The 12,282-nt window shown below is 42.9% G+C and overlaps 1 protein-coding gene across 5 annotated transcripts in view; it reads right to left on the bottom strand.

The window, feature by feature from the left end:
* Positions 1-12,282, bottom strand: part of celf3a (cugbp, Elav-like family member 3a) — a 61,689-nt gene that overhangs the window by 38,298 nt on the left and 11,109 nt on the right. For all 5 annotated transcript variants that reach the window (XR_002257070.2, XR_002257072.2, XR_002257069.2 and 2 more), the window contains exons 2-8: positions 11,451-11,580; positions 6,150-6,298; positions 5,911-5,963; positions 5,482-5,608; positions 4,985-5,160; positions 1,835-2,180; positions 764-994 (exon numbers count right to left, since the gene is read on the bottom strand). The gene's annotated coding sequence lies outside the window, so the exon portion shown is untranslated. The remainder of the gene's footprint in view (positions 1-763; positions 995-1,834; positions 2,181-4,984; positions 5,161-5,481; positions 5,609-5,910; positions 5,964-6,149; positions 6,299-11,450; positions 11,581-12,282) is intronic.

Below are 12,282 nucleotides of genomic sequence, written 5' to 3'. Positions count from 1 at the left end.
TTACAACTATAAACTTTCACAGTGAATGCTTTCGTTTATACGCTCTGTGCTGAACGAATTGAAAGTCGACAAGGGCGTCATAAAAAAAAATATTGCGCTGATTTAATGCAACCCTTGCTGTTAATAGATCTAAAAGCAGCATACAAAATTTGGACTTGGGAACAGGAGGGGAGATATTTGATCTTGAGAGAAGGCAATGCTCAGTTAGATACGATCTGTAGCGGTGCAGTCTTCGTCATAAAAGCTGATAGTTTTTCAACCACAAAAATATGCATCGAAGCCGAACTGAAATCTTATCGGAAAACAAGTTGGGTCGTTTTTACAGCTTTCTTTTTCCTTACAACCGGTCAAACTGATATCATTTGGACATTTTGCACAGAATACCTAATCCCTATATTTTTTCTTTATTGTATTCATTCTATCCATCTATTACATTATGTTGAGAAATGGTTAATTTAGTATTCTAAGGCAACACATGATAAGAGAAGCTACATGTAATCTAATTAGACAACTTCATTAACAATTAACAAACAAACACTTGTGAAAAGGTTAATTCAATTCTACTTCAAATTAAAATTATGCTTCCAGTCTTATTCATATTGGACATTTAAATCAAGGGTTGCATTGAATTAAATTCTGAATTGACCCTAAAATCCAGACTGCTTCCTTTATGATGCAACATCAGAATAACAGTGTTGATGATGCAACAGTGGCTGCCTGCATGTAGTGCCTTTCTGATGTTACAATAGCTGAAGTTTCTCACCTGGTTTCTTCATGACAGATGTGATGCTGCTGAGAATGGAGCTAATTTTACCCAGGTCTACATTGGCGAGGTTGCCTGATATGTTGGTTGTATGGGTCAAAGGGGTCACGAGAGCTGGGGAGGGTGTGGCCTGTGGAACAGACTTTGCCTGTGTGGCCAGTGGCGGTTGTGTGACAACAGGCACAGGAATGGGGACTGGAGCTGGGATGAGACATTCAACTCGCTCCTCAACTGAAAACAGAGGAAATGTTCAATCAAAACAGCTAAATTGCAACACAATAGAGTCGTACAGGTATAAATGAGGCACATGAAACTACTACACTGAACAAAAACATATCCCCAACAAGTAAAGTGTTGGTTTCATGAGCTGAAATTTTCCATACGCACAAAGCTTATTTCTCTCAAACGTTGTGCACAAATGTGTTCACATCCCTGTTAGTGAGCATTTCTCCTTTGCCAAGATAATCCATCCACCTGACAGGTGTGGCATATCAAGTAGCTAATTAAACACCATGATGATTACACAGGTGCACCTTATGCTGGGGACAATAAAAAGCCCCCTAAAATGTGCAGTTGTCACAACACAATGCCACAGATGTCTCAAGTTTTGGGGGAGCATGCAATTGGCATGCTGACTGCAGGAATGTCCATCAGAGCTGTTTCCAGAGCATTTAATATTGATTACTCTACCATACGCCGCCCTTAACATCATTTTAGAGAATTTGGCAGTACGTCCAACCAGCATCAGAACCACGCCAGCCCAAGGAGTTATTTCAGTCATTAATAAAGCCCTTTTGTGGCGGAAAAAATGCATTCTGATTGGTTGGGCCTGGCTCCCCAGTGGGTGGGACTATGCCCTCCCAGGCCCATCCAGGGCTGCATCCCTGCCCAGTGATTTGGAACCCATAGATTAGGGCCTAAAATATTTATTTATTTCCTTCTATGACCTGTAACTCAGTAAAAATCTTTCAAATTGTTGCATGATGCGTTTATATTTTTGTTCAGTATAGATCCTGTCCCTTAACCACCTGCACCCCATCTATGCTCTGCATCGCATGTCATTACCCTCACCTATGATATTGACGTTCTCTGCCTCCTCATCCGAGAGCTCCATGTCCTCCACGTCGCGGTTGTCTGACTCCCCTACGGTGAAGCCCTGCTCGGGGGAGCCACCAGGGGAGGACAGGGGGCTTGGTGCTTCCCCTAAAGTGATGTCCGCCTCGTCATCCATGGCCAGGCCATCCAGGTCAGAGTCTGGGTCAGCTAGGCCATGGAACGGGGACTCTGAGCCATTGGGAGAGGGGGCGTCCATCGAGGGCGAGGGGATGGGCGACTCATCCAGGTCTGGTAAGGTGGCCTTGAGGCTGTCCAGCTTACGCTTGAGGTGGGACACCCGGTTGGCAAACGTCTTGTAGGCCTTGGGAAGTAAAAAAAGAAAAGAAAAAAAAAAGAAAAGCTCGAACACAAAAAAATCTATGCAACTCGAGTCTTACTACCAAAGCCCTCCACTAAAACCAAAGAAAATCTCTTTCAACCTTTCACAACAACAGATAGATACAAGGCATTAAGGACACCATCTCGTACACTTCATGGCGAGGCCCCAAAATGTCCTACCTGGAAGCCTGTGTTTAAGACATACGGAAGTGGATGGCGGAAAATGTTTTAGTTTTAAACTCAGACAAACGAGAAATTATAGTTCTAGGTCCCAAGAAACAAAGCGATGTGCTATTTGATCTGATAATTAATCTGAAGTACAGTCACCTCAAATCAAACGGTTTAGGACCTTGGCATTACTATGGACCCCGATCTCTTACGACAAACATTCCTCCCCCCCCATCATCGTAACACTGCAAAAATCAGAAACTTGTTGTCAAAAAAGCTCATCCATGCTTTTGTCACTTCTATATTAGACTACTGAAATGCTCTACTCTCCAGCTACCCAGATAGAGCACTAAATACACTTCAGTTAGTGCTAAATACAGCTGCTAGATTCTTGACTTGTTCCTGTACCCATCTCTCCGATTTGGTCCTGCGGTAAATACCTACACGTATGCCAACAAATACCTACACGTATACAAGACGCAGGCCCTAGAATTTCTAAGCAAACAGCTGGAGGCAGTGCTTTCGCCTATAGAGCTACATTTTTATGGAACTGTCTGCCTATCCATGTGAGAGACGCAGACTCGGTCTCAGCCTTTAAGTCTTTATTGAAGACTCATCTCTTTAGTAGGTCCTATGATTGAGTGTAGTCTGGCCCAGGGGTACGAAGGTGAACGACAAGGCACTGGAGTGACGAAACGCCCTTGCCGTCTCTGCCTGGCCAGCTCCCCTCTCTTCACTGGGATACTCTGCCTCTGACCCTATTATGGGGTCTGAGTCACTGGCTTACTAGTGTTCTTCCATGCCATCCCAGCCCTTTTTGCTATAATCTACTTGAGTGGGTTGAGTCACTGACAATCTTCCTGTCCGGTTTTGTGCTCCCTTGGGCTGGATGAGGTGGAGGAGATCTTCGTGGGCTATACTCAGCCTTGACTAAGGGTAGTAAGTTGGTGGTCTGTTGATATCCCTCAAGTGGTGTGGGAGCTGAGCTTTGGCAAAGTGGGTGGGATTATATCCTGCCTGGTTGGCCCTGTCCAGGGGTATAGTCGGACAGGGCCACAGTGCTTATCTGGTGTCCTGTGTGGGCTTAAACTCTCTCCTGCTCTCTCAACTAGGTCAACTGATTATGACTTTTCAACGCCGATACCGATTATTGGAGGACCAAAAAGCCGATACCGATTAATCGGCCGATTTTTATTTATTTATTTGTAATAATGACAATTACAACAATACTGAATGAACACTTATTTTAACTTAATATAATACATCAATAAAATCAATTTAGCCTAAAGTAAATAATGAAACATGTTCAATTTGGTTTAAATAATGCAAAAACAAAGTGTTGGAGAAGAAAGTAAAAGTGCAATATGTGCCATGTAAGAAAGCCAACGTTTCAGTTCCTTGCTCAGAACATGAGAACATACGAAAGCTGGTGGATGCTTTTAACATGAGTCTTCAATATTCCCAGGTAAGAAGTTTTAGGTTGTAGTTATAGGACTTATAGGACTATACCATTTGTATTTCAAATGCTATTAGATGGTCTTAAAGGCACTTTAGTATTGCCAGTGTAACAGTATAGCTTCCGTCCCTCTCCTCGCTCCTCCCTGGGCTCGAACAAGGAACACAACGACAACAGCCACATTCGAAGCAGCGTTACCCCATGCAGAGCAAGGGGAACAACTACTAGAAGGCTCAGAGCGAGTAACGTTTGAAATGCTATTAGCGCGCGCTTACTAGCTAGGCATTTCACTTCGGTTACACCAGCCTCATCTCAGGAGTTGATAGGCTTGAAGTCATAAACAGCGGAATGCTTGACGCACAGCGAAGAGCTGCTGGCAAAACGCACGAAAGTGCTGTTTGAATGAATGTTTACGCGCCTGCTTCTGCCTACCACCGCTCAGTCAGATACTTAGATACTTGTATGCTCAGTCAGATTATATGCAACGCAGGACAAGCTAGATAATATCTAGTAATATCATCAACCATGTGCAGTTAACTAGTGATTATTATAATTTTTTTATAAGATAAGTTTAATGCTAGCTAGCAACTTACCTTCGCTTACTGCATTCGCGTAACAGGCAGTCTCCTTGTGGAGTGCAACGAGAGAGAGGCAGGTCGTTATTGCGTTGGACTAGTTAACTATAAGGTTAACTAACAATCGGAAATCGGCCCTAATTAAACGGTTTACCTCTACTCTCAACCTCCCTTTCTCTCGCTCTGAGCTCGCACCGCTGTCTCGAACTCTGAATGCTCGGCTATGAAAAGCCAACTGAAATTGACTCTGGAGGTGCTGAACTGTTCCCACTCTACAACCACTGATTATTAGTTGACCCTGCTAGTCATCTATGAACATGGGTAAGAACTACCTGGCCTTAATGGCCATGTACTCTTAGAATCTCCACCTGGCACAGCCAGAAGAGGACTTGCCACCGGTCAGAGCCTGGTTCCTTTCTTTTACTAGGTTCCCGCCTTTCTCTGGAGTTTTTCCTAGCCACCGTGCTTCTACATCTGCATTATTGCCGTTTGGAGTTTTAGTTTCTATAAGCACTTTGGGACTTCTTTGGGACGTAAAAAAAAAGGGGCTTTATAAATACTTTTGAATGATTTGATTCAGCTACTCACATTGGCGACTATCTTGACCTCCTTATACTGCATCTCGTAGAAAATATCTGCGTTGCCAAGAGCATCCAACAGAGGGGGCCCTCCTTTGATCTGCCGGTCAAGGAAGGCAACAAACTCCTTTAACTTCGCACTGCCATCCTCAAAGTCCTTGGAGTGCCTCTTTCCTCCTGCCTTATCTGAATGGGTGGTTGATTTAGAGAGAGAAATGAAAGAAAAACACACAACCTTGATCAGTCTACAAACTACTGTTATCTCCTCCTGGGCTAGAGTGGCCAGACAGGGGTCAAGGTTTCTTTCAGATCTGTAAGAGATGCCTCATGCCTTTTCCAGTTACTGGGCCAATGCTCATTGACAACATTTCAGGAGGATGTGGGCCCTGGTCAAAAGTTGTGCATTAAATAGGGATTAGGGTGCAATTTGGGACAAACAGCATCAATGCTCATGGATAACTTTGCAGCAGGTTGTGTGTTAACCTTAAAACCTTTGGCTATTGTTACCTTTCAGTCTCTTGAGGGCCTCAGTGCTGCAAACGTCCACCCTCATGGCTGCCAGCTGTTTCTCCTTCAGTGACACCTCCTCCACAGAGCTGTGGTACTTAGAGAGGTGATCTATGAAAGCCTGGGGCTGCATGACAGGACAGTCAGAGTCACACCACAATACATAGCAGTTTTGTGGCTGGCAGTTGTGTGGCCTGATTCCAGTCAGGGTTCTATTTCAACTCAACATAGTAGCTTTGGAGTACAAACATTTACTTTAAGTATTTACAGTTCTCATAGTACAGTAGTTAGTTCATTTGGTAGGTTTTGGTATCAAGAGGATATGCAGTTGAAATCTTCTGAATACACAATTGGATTAAAAAAAGAAAACAATCAAAGAATTCAAAGAAAAATATAATCTATCCTGAACAGTGGGTCGTGGACACTTACGACAAATTCAGCTACAATCTTAGATTGAAGAGCAGCCTTAGGGTTGACTGGAACTGAAATTACATAAGAAATGACTATGTTAACATAACACACAAGCATTGAACTGCACAACAATAAACATGATGCCAAATTAAATTTGACATTTGTGCAATTTCAAAAGATACTTCATGATATTCAAAAGAAGCAGTATATCACAATGAACTCCGCTGGTGGTACATGTTTGGCACAGATTTACTCACCTTTAGGTGTCTCCACAGCAGCAGGTGACTCTTCTTTGACAAGACTGGACCTCAGCTCAGCTATAAGCTGCTCTGTGTACACACTCCTCTCCTCCCAGATGGTTAATATCCTGTCCACCGACTTCATCACCTTAGAGTCTCCGACATTACTGCAGGACAGGAGAAGACAGAATAGGTCATCACTGACATTGCACTGATGTGTAAAGTGTCAGTGTAGCCCTGACCAGCATATCAAACCTTTTTTCCTATACACTCAGTGTTCAGTTTATTAGGTAGTAGGTACACCCATCTAGTACCGTGTCGGAACCACCTTTGCCTCCAGAACAGCCCAAATTCTTCGGGGGATTAACTCTACAAGGTGTAGGGAGGAATAGCATTACGCAGTTGTGGCAGATCTGACGGTGGTACATCCATGCTGCAAACAGCCCGTTCCATTCTCATACCAAAGATGCTCTATTGGGATTGGTCAGCAACAATGTTGAGGTATGCTGCGACGTACAGTGGGGAGGACAATTATTTGATACATTACATGCTTTGTAAGTAGGAAAATCGGCAGAGGTCTGTAATTTTTATCATAGGTACACTTCAACTGGGTCTTCCAGCATGACAATGACCCGAAACACACAGCCAGGGCAACTAAGGAGTGGCTCCGTAAGAAGCATCTCAAGGTCCTGGAGTGGCCTAGCCAGTCTCCAGACCTGAACCCAATAGAAAATCTTTGGAGGGAGCTGAAAGTCCATATTGCCCAGCGTCAGCCCCAAAACCTGAAGGATCTGGAGAAGGTCTGTTTGCAGGAGTGGGCCAAAATCCCTGCTGCAGTGTGTGCAAACCTGGTCAAGAACTACAGGAAACGTATGATCTCTGTAATTGCAAACAAAAGGTTTCTGTACCAAATATTAAGTTCTGCTTTTCTATGTATCAAATACTTATGTCATGCAATAAAATGCTAATTAATTACTTAAAAATCATGTGATTTACTGGATTTTTGTTTTAGATTCTGTCTCTCACAGTTGAAGTGTAACCTATGATAAAAATTACAGACCTCTACATACTTTGTAAGTAGGAAAACCTGCAAAATTGGCAATGTATCAAATACTTGTTCTCCCCACTGTGTGTTATTCAAATTAAAAGCCCAATGAAAAAGCATTACACAAAGGCGCGTAAACTCCCACCGCTTGTGGGACATTTTAAAAGAAGCGTATAAATAACAACTGCACGAGGACAGACAGTGACTGACACACACTTAACAGTTACAAATAGTAGCCATCTAGAAATAACACAAAAATGAGTTTCTCCAAAGATTTCAAAGAAAAGGGAAGTAGACAATGAATGTAGGGTGTTCCAGCAAGTGTGGACATCGAAATATTTATTTGAGGTATCAGGGAAAGCTGTGTGCTTAGTGTATGAAGATAGCATCGCTGTCTTGAAAGACCACAACTTGTCCAGACACCTCCAGACAAATCATGCAGAGAAATATAGGATGAGGTCTTCTGAAAGGAGGGCAAGTGCATAAAAAGAGTTGCTTTCTCAGTTGCAAAAGCAGCAAGGACTTTTCACAAAACTGCATTCAGCAAACGACGGAATTGCGAGAGCTAGTTATGTACTGCCCCACAAAATTGCCAAACATAGCAAGCCAGTTGCTGAGCACATCGCAGAGAATATGGAACAGTTGAAAGATTTAACCTATTTCTCCTTGGCCCTGGATGAGAGCAGCGATGTACGTGACACGGCACAGTTGTTGATATTCTTACAAGGCATAACCCCAGACTTTGAAATGACAGAAGAGCTTGCTTTAGTGCAGTCAATAAAGAGCACATCCACAGGGAAATATTTATTGGAGGTGGTTAATAAGTGTGGGGCAAAGCTGGGACTGAGTTTTGAAAAGTTATCAAGTGTGACCACTGATGAGTGCCCAAACTTGACAGGAAAAAATGTTGGCCTTTTGAAAAGGATTCAAGATCAAGTAGCTGAGCTGAAGCCAGATCACAAAATGATTTTCCTGCATTGCATTATTCAACAGGAGGTGCTCTGTAAAGGTGTTCTGAAAATGAGCCATGTTGTGGATACAGTCACTAAAGTGGTAAACCTCATAAGAGCAAAATCTTTCAACCACAGGCAGTTTGACTCACTGTCTCTTCCAACAGAGTCGGGTCATGCAGATCTCCCCTACCACAAAAAGGTGAGACGGCTGAGTTTGGCGAAGGTGCTTAAAAGGGTGTGGGACCTGAAGTCGGAGATTGCGGAGTTTTTGCAAATGAACGGAAAAAGTGGTTCTCCCTCAACTGCAAGATAAAACATGGTTGGCTGATTTTGCTTTCACAGTGGACATCATGGCCCTCATGAATTCAAAACTATAAGAGAAGGACCTTTTTGCACATCAGATGTACAGCCTTGTCAAAGCCTTCAAGGGAAGATTACTCCTCCTGACCCACCAAGTAGAAACCAACAATCTCACCCAACTACTGACACTACTAGTCTGTTCCCTGTCAGACGACCAGCGGGAGAAGTATACATCCCTGCTGCGTGCTTTGAACGGTGAGTTCTTTCGTCATTTTGAGGATTCCAAAGTGTTGGAAAATGACATGCTGTTGGTTTCCTCTCCCTTCACCGTGGATAACACTCCCACTGACCTGCAACTTGAGCTTATCGATCTTCAGTCTGATGCAGTGATTGGAGAACTATTCAAAACAATGTCGCTCACAAGGTTCTATGCATCTCTCGAACAAAACTACCAAAGATTAGAAGTCATGCTCAGAGGATGTTTGTACTGTTTGGGTCAAACCATGTAAGTGAACAGACATTTTCAGTGATGAAATATAACAAGGCACAGATCATCTCTTACTGACTCTCACCTTTCAGCAATCCTGCGCATAGCGACGTCAAACTATACCAGACTTTACTACTCTAGTCAATGCCCAGAGACTTCACTCCTCACACTGATTGAGTAGTTTATATGGAATGTTGAGCGCTCTTTGTTTTTGTGCATACCAATTAAGGATAGGGGGCAGCATTTCCACTTTTGGATAAATAGCATGCACAATTTCAACTTCCTGCTACTCATGCCAGGAATATATTATATACATATGATTGTATGTGTGGATAGAAAACACTCTGAAGTTTCTAAAACTGGTTCAATCATGTCTGTGACTATAACAGAACTTATGTAGCAGGCAAAACCCAGAGGAAAAACGGTTCAGAATTTTTGGGGTTTTTGCCTCTGACCGTTCCCTCAGTTCTCTTTGCCAAGGGATATTTGATAGCGACCATTTTACAGTTCCTACGACTTCCACAGGATGGTCACCAGTCTTTGGAATTGGGTTGGAGTTAATCATTGGTGCAACGAAGAAGAGGCACATCCTGGAACAACGTTACACTGTTGAAAGTTGCGCAAGAGGGAAAAGGGGGCATGTTTTGTTTACTTGCTCTATTGAATACAGATTGCCCAGGCTACAATTTGATCGATTATTAACATTTAAAAATACCTAAAGTTGTATTACAAAAGTAGTTTGAAATATTTTGGCAAAGTTTATAGGCAACTTTTGAAATGTTTTGTAGGGACGTGTTTTGGCAAGCTGTTTTTTTCCGGATCAAACCTGCTTTATAAATGGACATTTTGGGTATACATGGACGGAATTAAATCGGGGAAAAAAATACCAATTGTGATGTTTATGGTACATATTGGAGTGCCAACAAAGAAGCTCGTCAAAGGTAATGCAGGTTTTATATTTCAGCATTTTGTGTAGCGCCTGCTACGCTAGTTATTTTGTTTACAACTGGTTCAGGTGGGTGCATGCTATCAGATAATAGCTTCATGCTTTTGCCGAAAAGCATTTTTAAAATCTGACATGTTGGCTGGATTCACAACGAGTGTAGCTTTAATCGAGTATCCTGCATGTGTGATTTAATGAAAGTTTGAGTTTTATAGCGTTTTATTTGAATTTGGCGCTCTGCATTTCCCGAGGCTATTGGCCACTTGAGACGCTAGCGTCTCCCCTATCCATAAGAGGTTTTAACAAGAGATCTGTCCGTGGTGCTGAACGCAGTGTACCTTTCCCTTCGTGTCGTTCATTGCATGTAATAATGAAAATACCTACCAAAAGGAGACCATGGATGTGGTTTATTTCTGTGCATGTTAAAAAAGTCAAATAAGTAGCATATCTGGACTTAATTTACAGTAGATATGTCAGTCAAGTCATACACATGTATAATCCTGTAATACGATTCGGGCCAGTGATGGTAAAAATATATTCTAAGTGTGGTCCTCCATGGAAAATACTTGCCCAGGCCTGCCCTAGACACTGTCAATGCTCGTCTGCCTGCTTTATATAGCAAGCCACGGCCACGTGACTCACGGTCTGAAGGAGCGATTCATTTTTGTGAATGGGGTGGTGTACCTAATAAACTGCATGTATAGTGCTCGACTTTTGATCAGAGCTAAATGGGCCCTGGTTTAGTAGTGCACTATAAAAAGGGAATATGAAGCCATTTGAGACACAGTCATTGACTTGTATGGTGGACAAACAAAAACATTGTAGACATTAGCTCTGACCATGTGGCTTGCGCCGGGCTGAAGTTTCCCCATAGGTACAGTTTCAGTGTTTTTATTGCAGTCATTTAAAATTATTCGGGGTGTATTCAAGTTACGACTGCCATAGGGAGGAAAACAGGTATTCTGACAAGCAGTCAAGGCACAACAATTCTTGCTGTTGCAGGGGAAACAGCTTTTCATTCCTACTTTATTTCTCAACTCCTAAATATCCTCAAACTGCACTATTTTAAAACATGGAGTTTATAGCAACAGCTTGGTTAAGCACATTATCGCTCTGCAATTCACTTCGAGTGGATAGGGGAGAGGGGGGCTAAATGTAACACGCCTGTTGTAGTGTAACTTGGGGTAAACCACCACCCTACTCCTAAATCATTTTTGGGGGAGTGACCTAAATTTTGATGAAAAAGATTACTGCTCTTGCTCTTCTAAAAATGTAAAGTTTTGGGGGAATTTTATTGGACATGAAGCGCTTTCTGTGAGAAGTACGGGCAAGGGGCGTGTTACCCAGGGTGGCGGTATACCCCAAGTTACCCTTACAGGTAGGCCTACATTAGAACACTGTGTTTATGCAAGTTTTCTAGAAACAGGACTCCCAAGAGATCTTTTCCCCTCACTGCTACATTTTGCCCCCCTAGAAGACACATCTATGATCTGCTAACTCTCCCTCAATACTAACCTTAACCATTAGTGCATAACCGACCCATGATCAGCATCTAGGGACCACTTCAACTAACACAGTGTGGTTTACTCACTTGACCAGTTGGAAGGCCTCGGGGAGTACGTCGGCGAAGGCAGTACGGTAGACGATGGCATTTCTCCTCTTACAGTTCTGAATGACATCGTTGGCGAGGTAGAACAAATTGAGCCGATGAGAAGCCTCAGCTGCCAGGAGAAAATAGCAGGAACAAGGGGGAGGGAGAGAGAAAATAGTTGAATTGTAAACCACACAGTGGTGGGACTGTAAAAATAGTTACAAACAAAATACTATACAATTTCATGTCTAGCCTTTCAGTACCCGACACTGCCACTACTACAGCATTAGGCTTATACCGGTAACTGCCAAAATAAAGGCAAAACCAACAAAGTCTCTTAATAGGGCAGTGGGCCACCACGAGCCACCAGAACAGCTTCAATGAGCCTCGTCATATTTTCTACAAGTGTCTGGAACTCAAGCAGTGCGGCTTGGCAGGGCTCTGGATCGTTGCCTCTCCCAAGTCCGTAGGGGAGTTGCAGCGATGGGACAAGACTAACTACCAATTGGATATTACGAAATTGGGGAGAGAAAAAAAAGGGGTAAAAGCACAAGAACAAAAAATAACAAAAACAAAATGGTCTGGATGCGACACCATTGTTCCATAAGAAATTCCATAATAGGAGTTTCATTGGTGGAAAACGCAGTCTCAGGCACCACTCCTCAATCTCCCATAAATGTTCAATTGGGTTGAGATCTGCTGACAGACGGCCATGGCATATGGTTTACATTGTTTTTATGCTTATCAAACCATTCAGTGACCCCTCGTGCCCTGTGGGTGTGGGCATTGTCATCCTGGAAGAGATCACTCCCATCAGTGTAGAAATGCTTCA

The sequence above is a fragment of the Oncorhynchus kisutch genome, linkage group LG14 (assembly GCF_002021735.2).
Source record: "Oncorhynchus kisutch isolate 150728-3 linkage group LG14, Okis_V2, whole genome shotgun sequence".
NCBI lineage: Eukaryota > Metazoa > Chordata > Actinopteri > Salmoniformes > Salmonidae > Oncorhynchus > Oncorhynchus kisutch.
The sequence above is the reverse complement of the archived record's forward strand: the minus strand, read 5'-3'. Positions and strand labels throughout refer to the sequence as shown.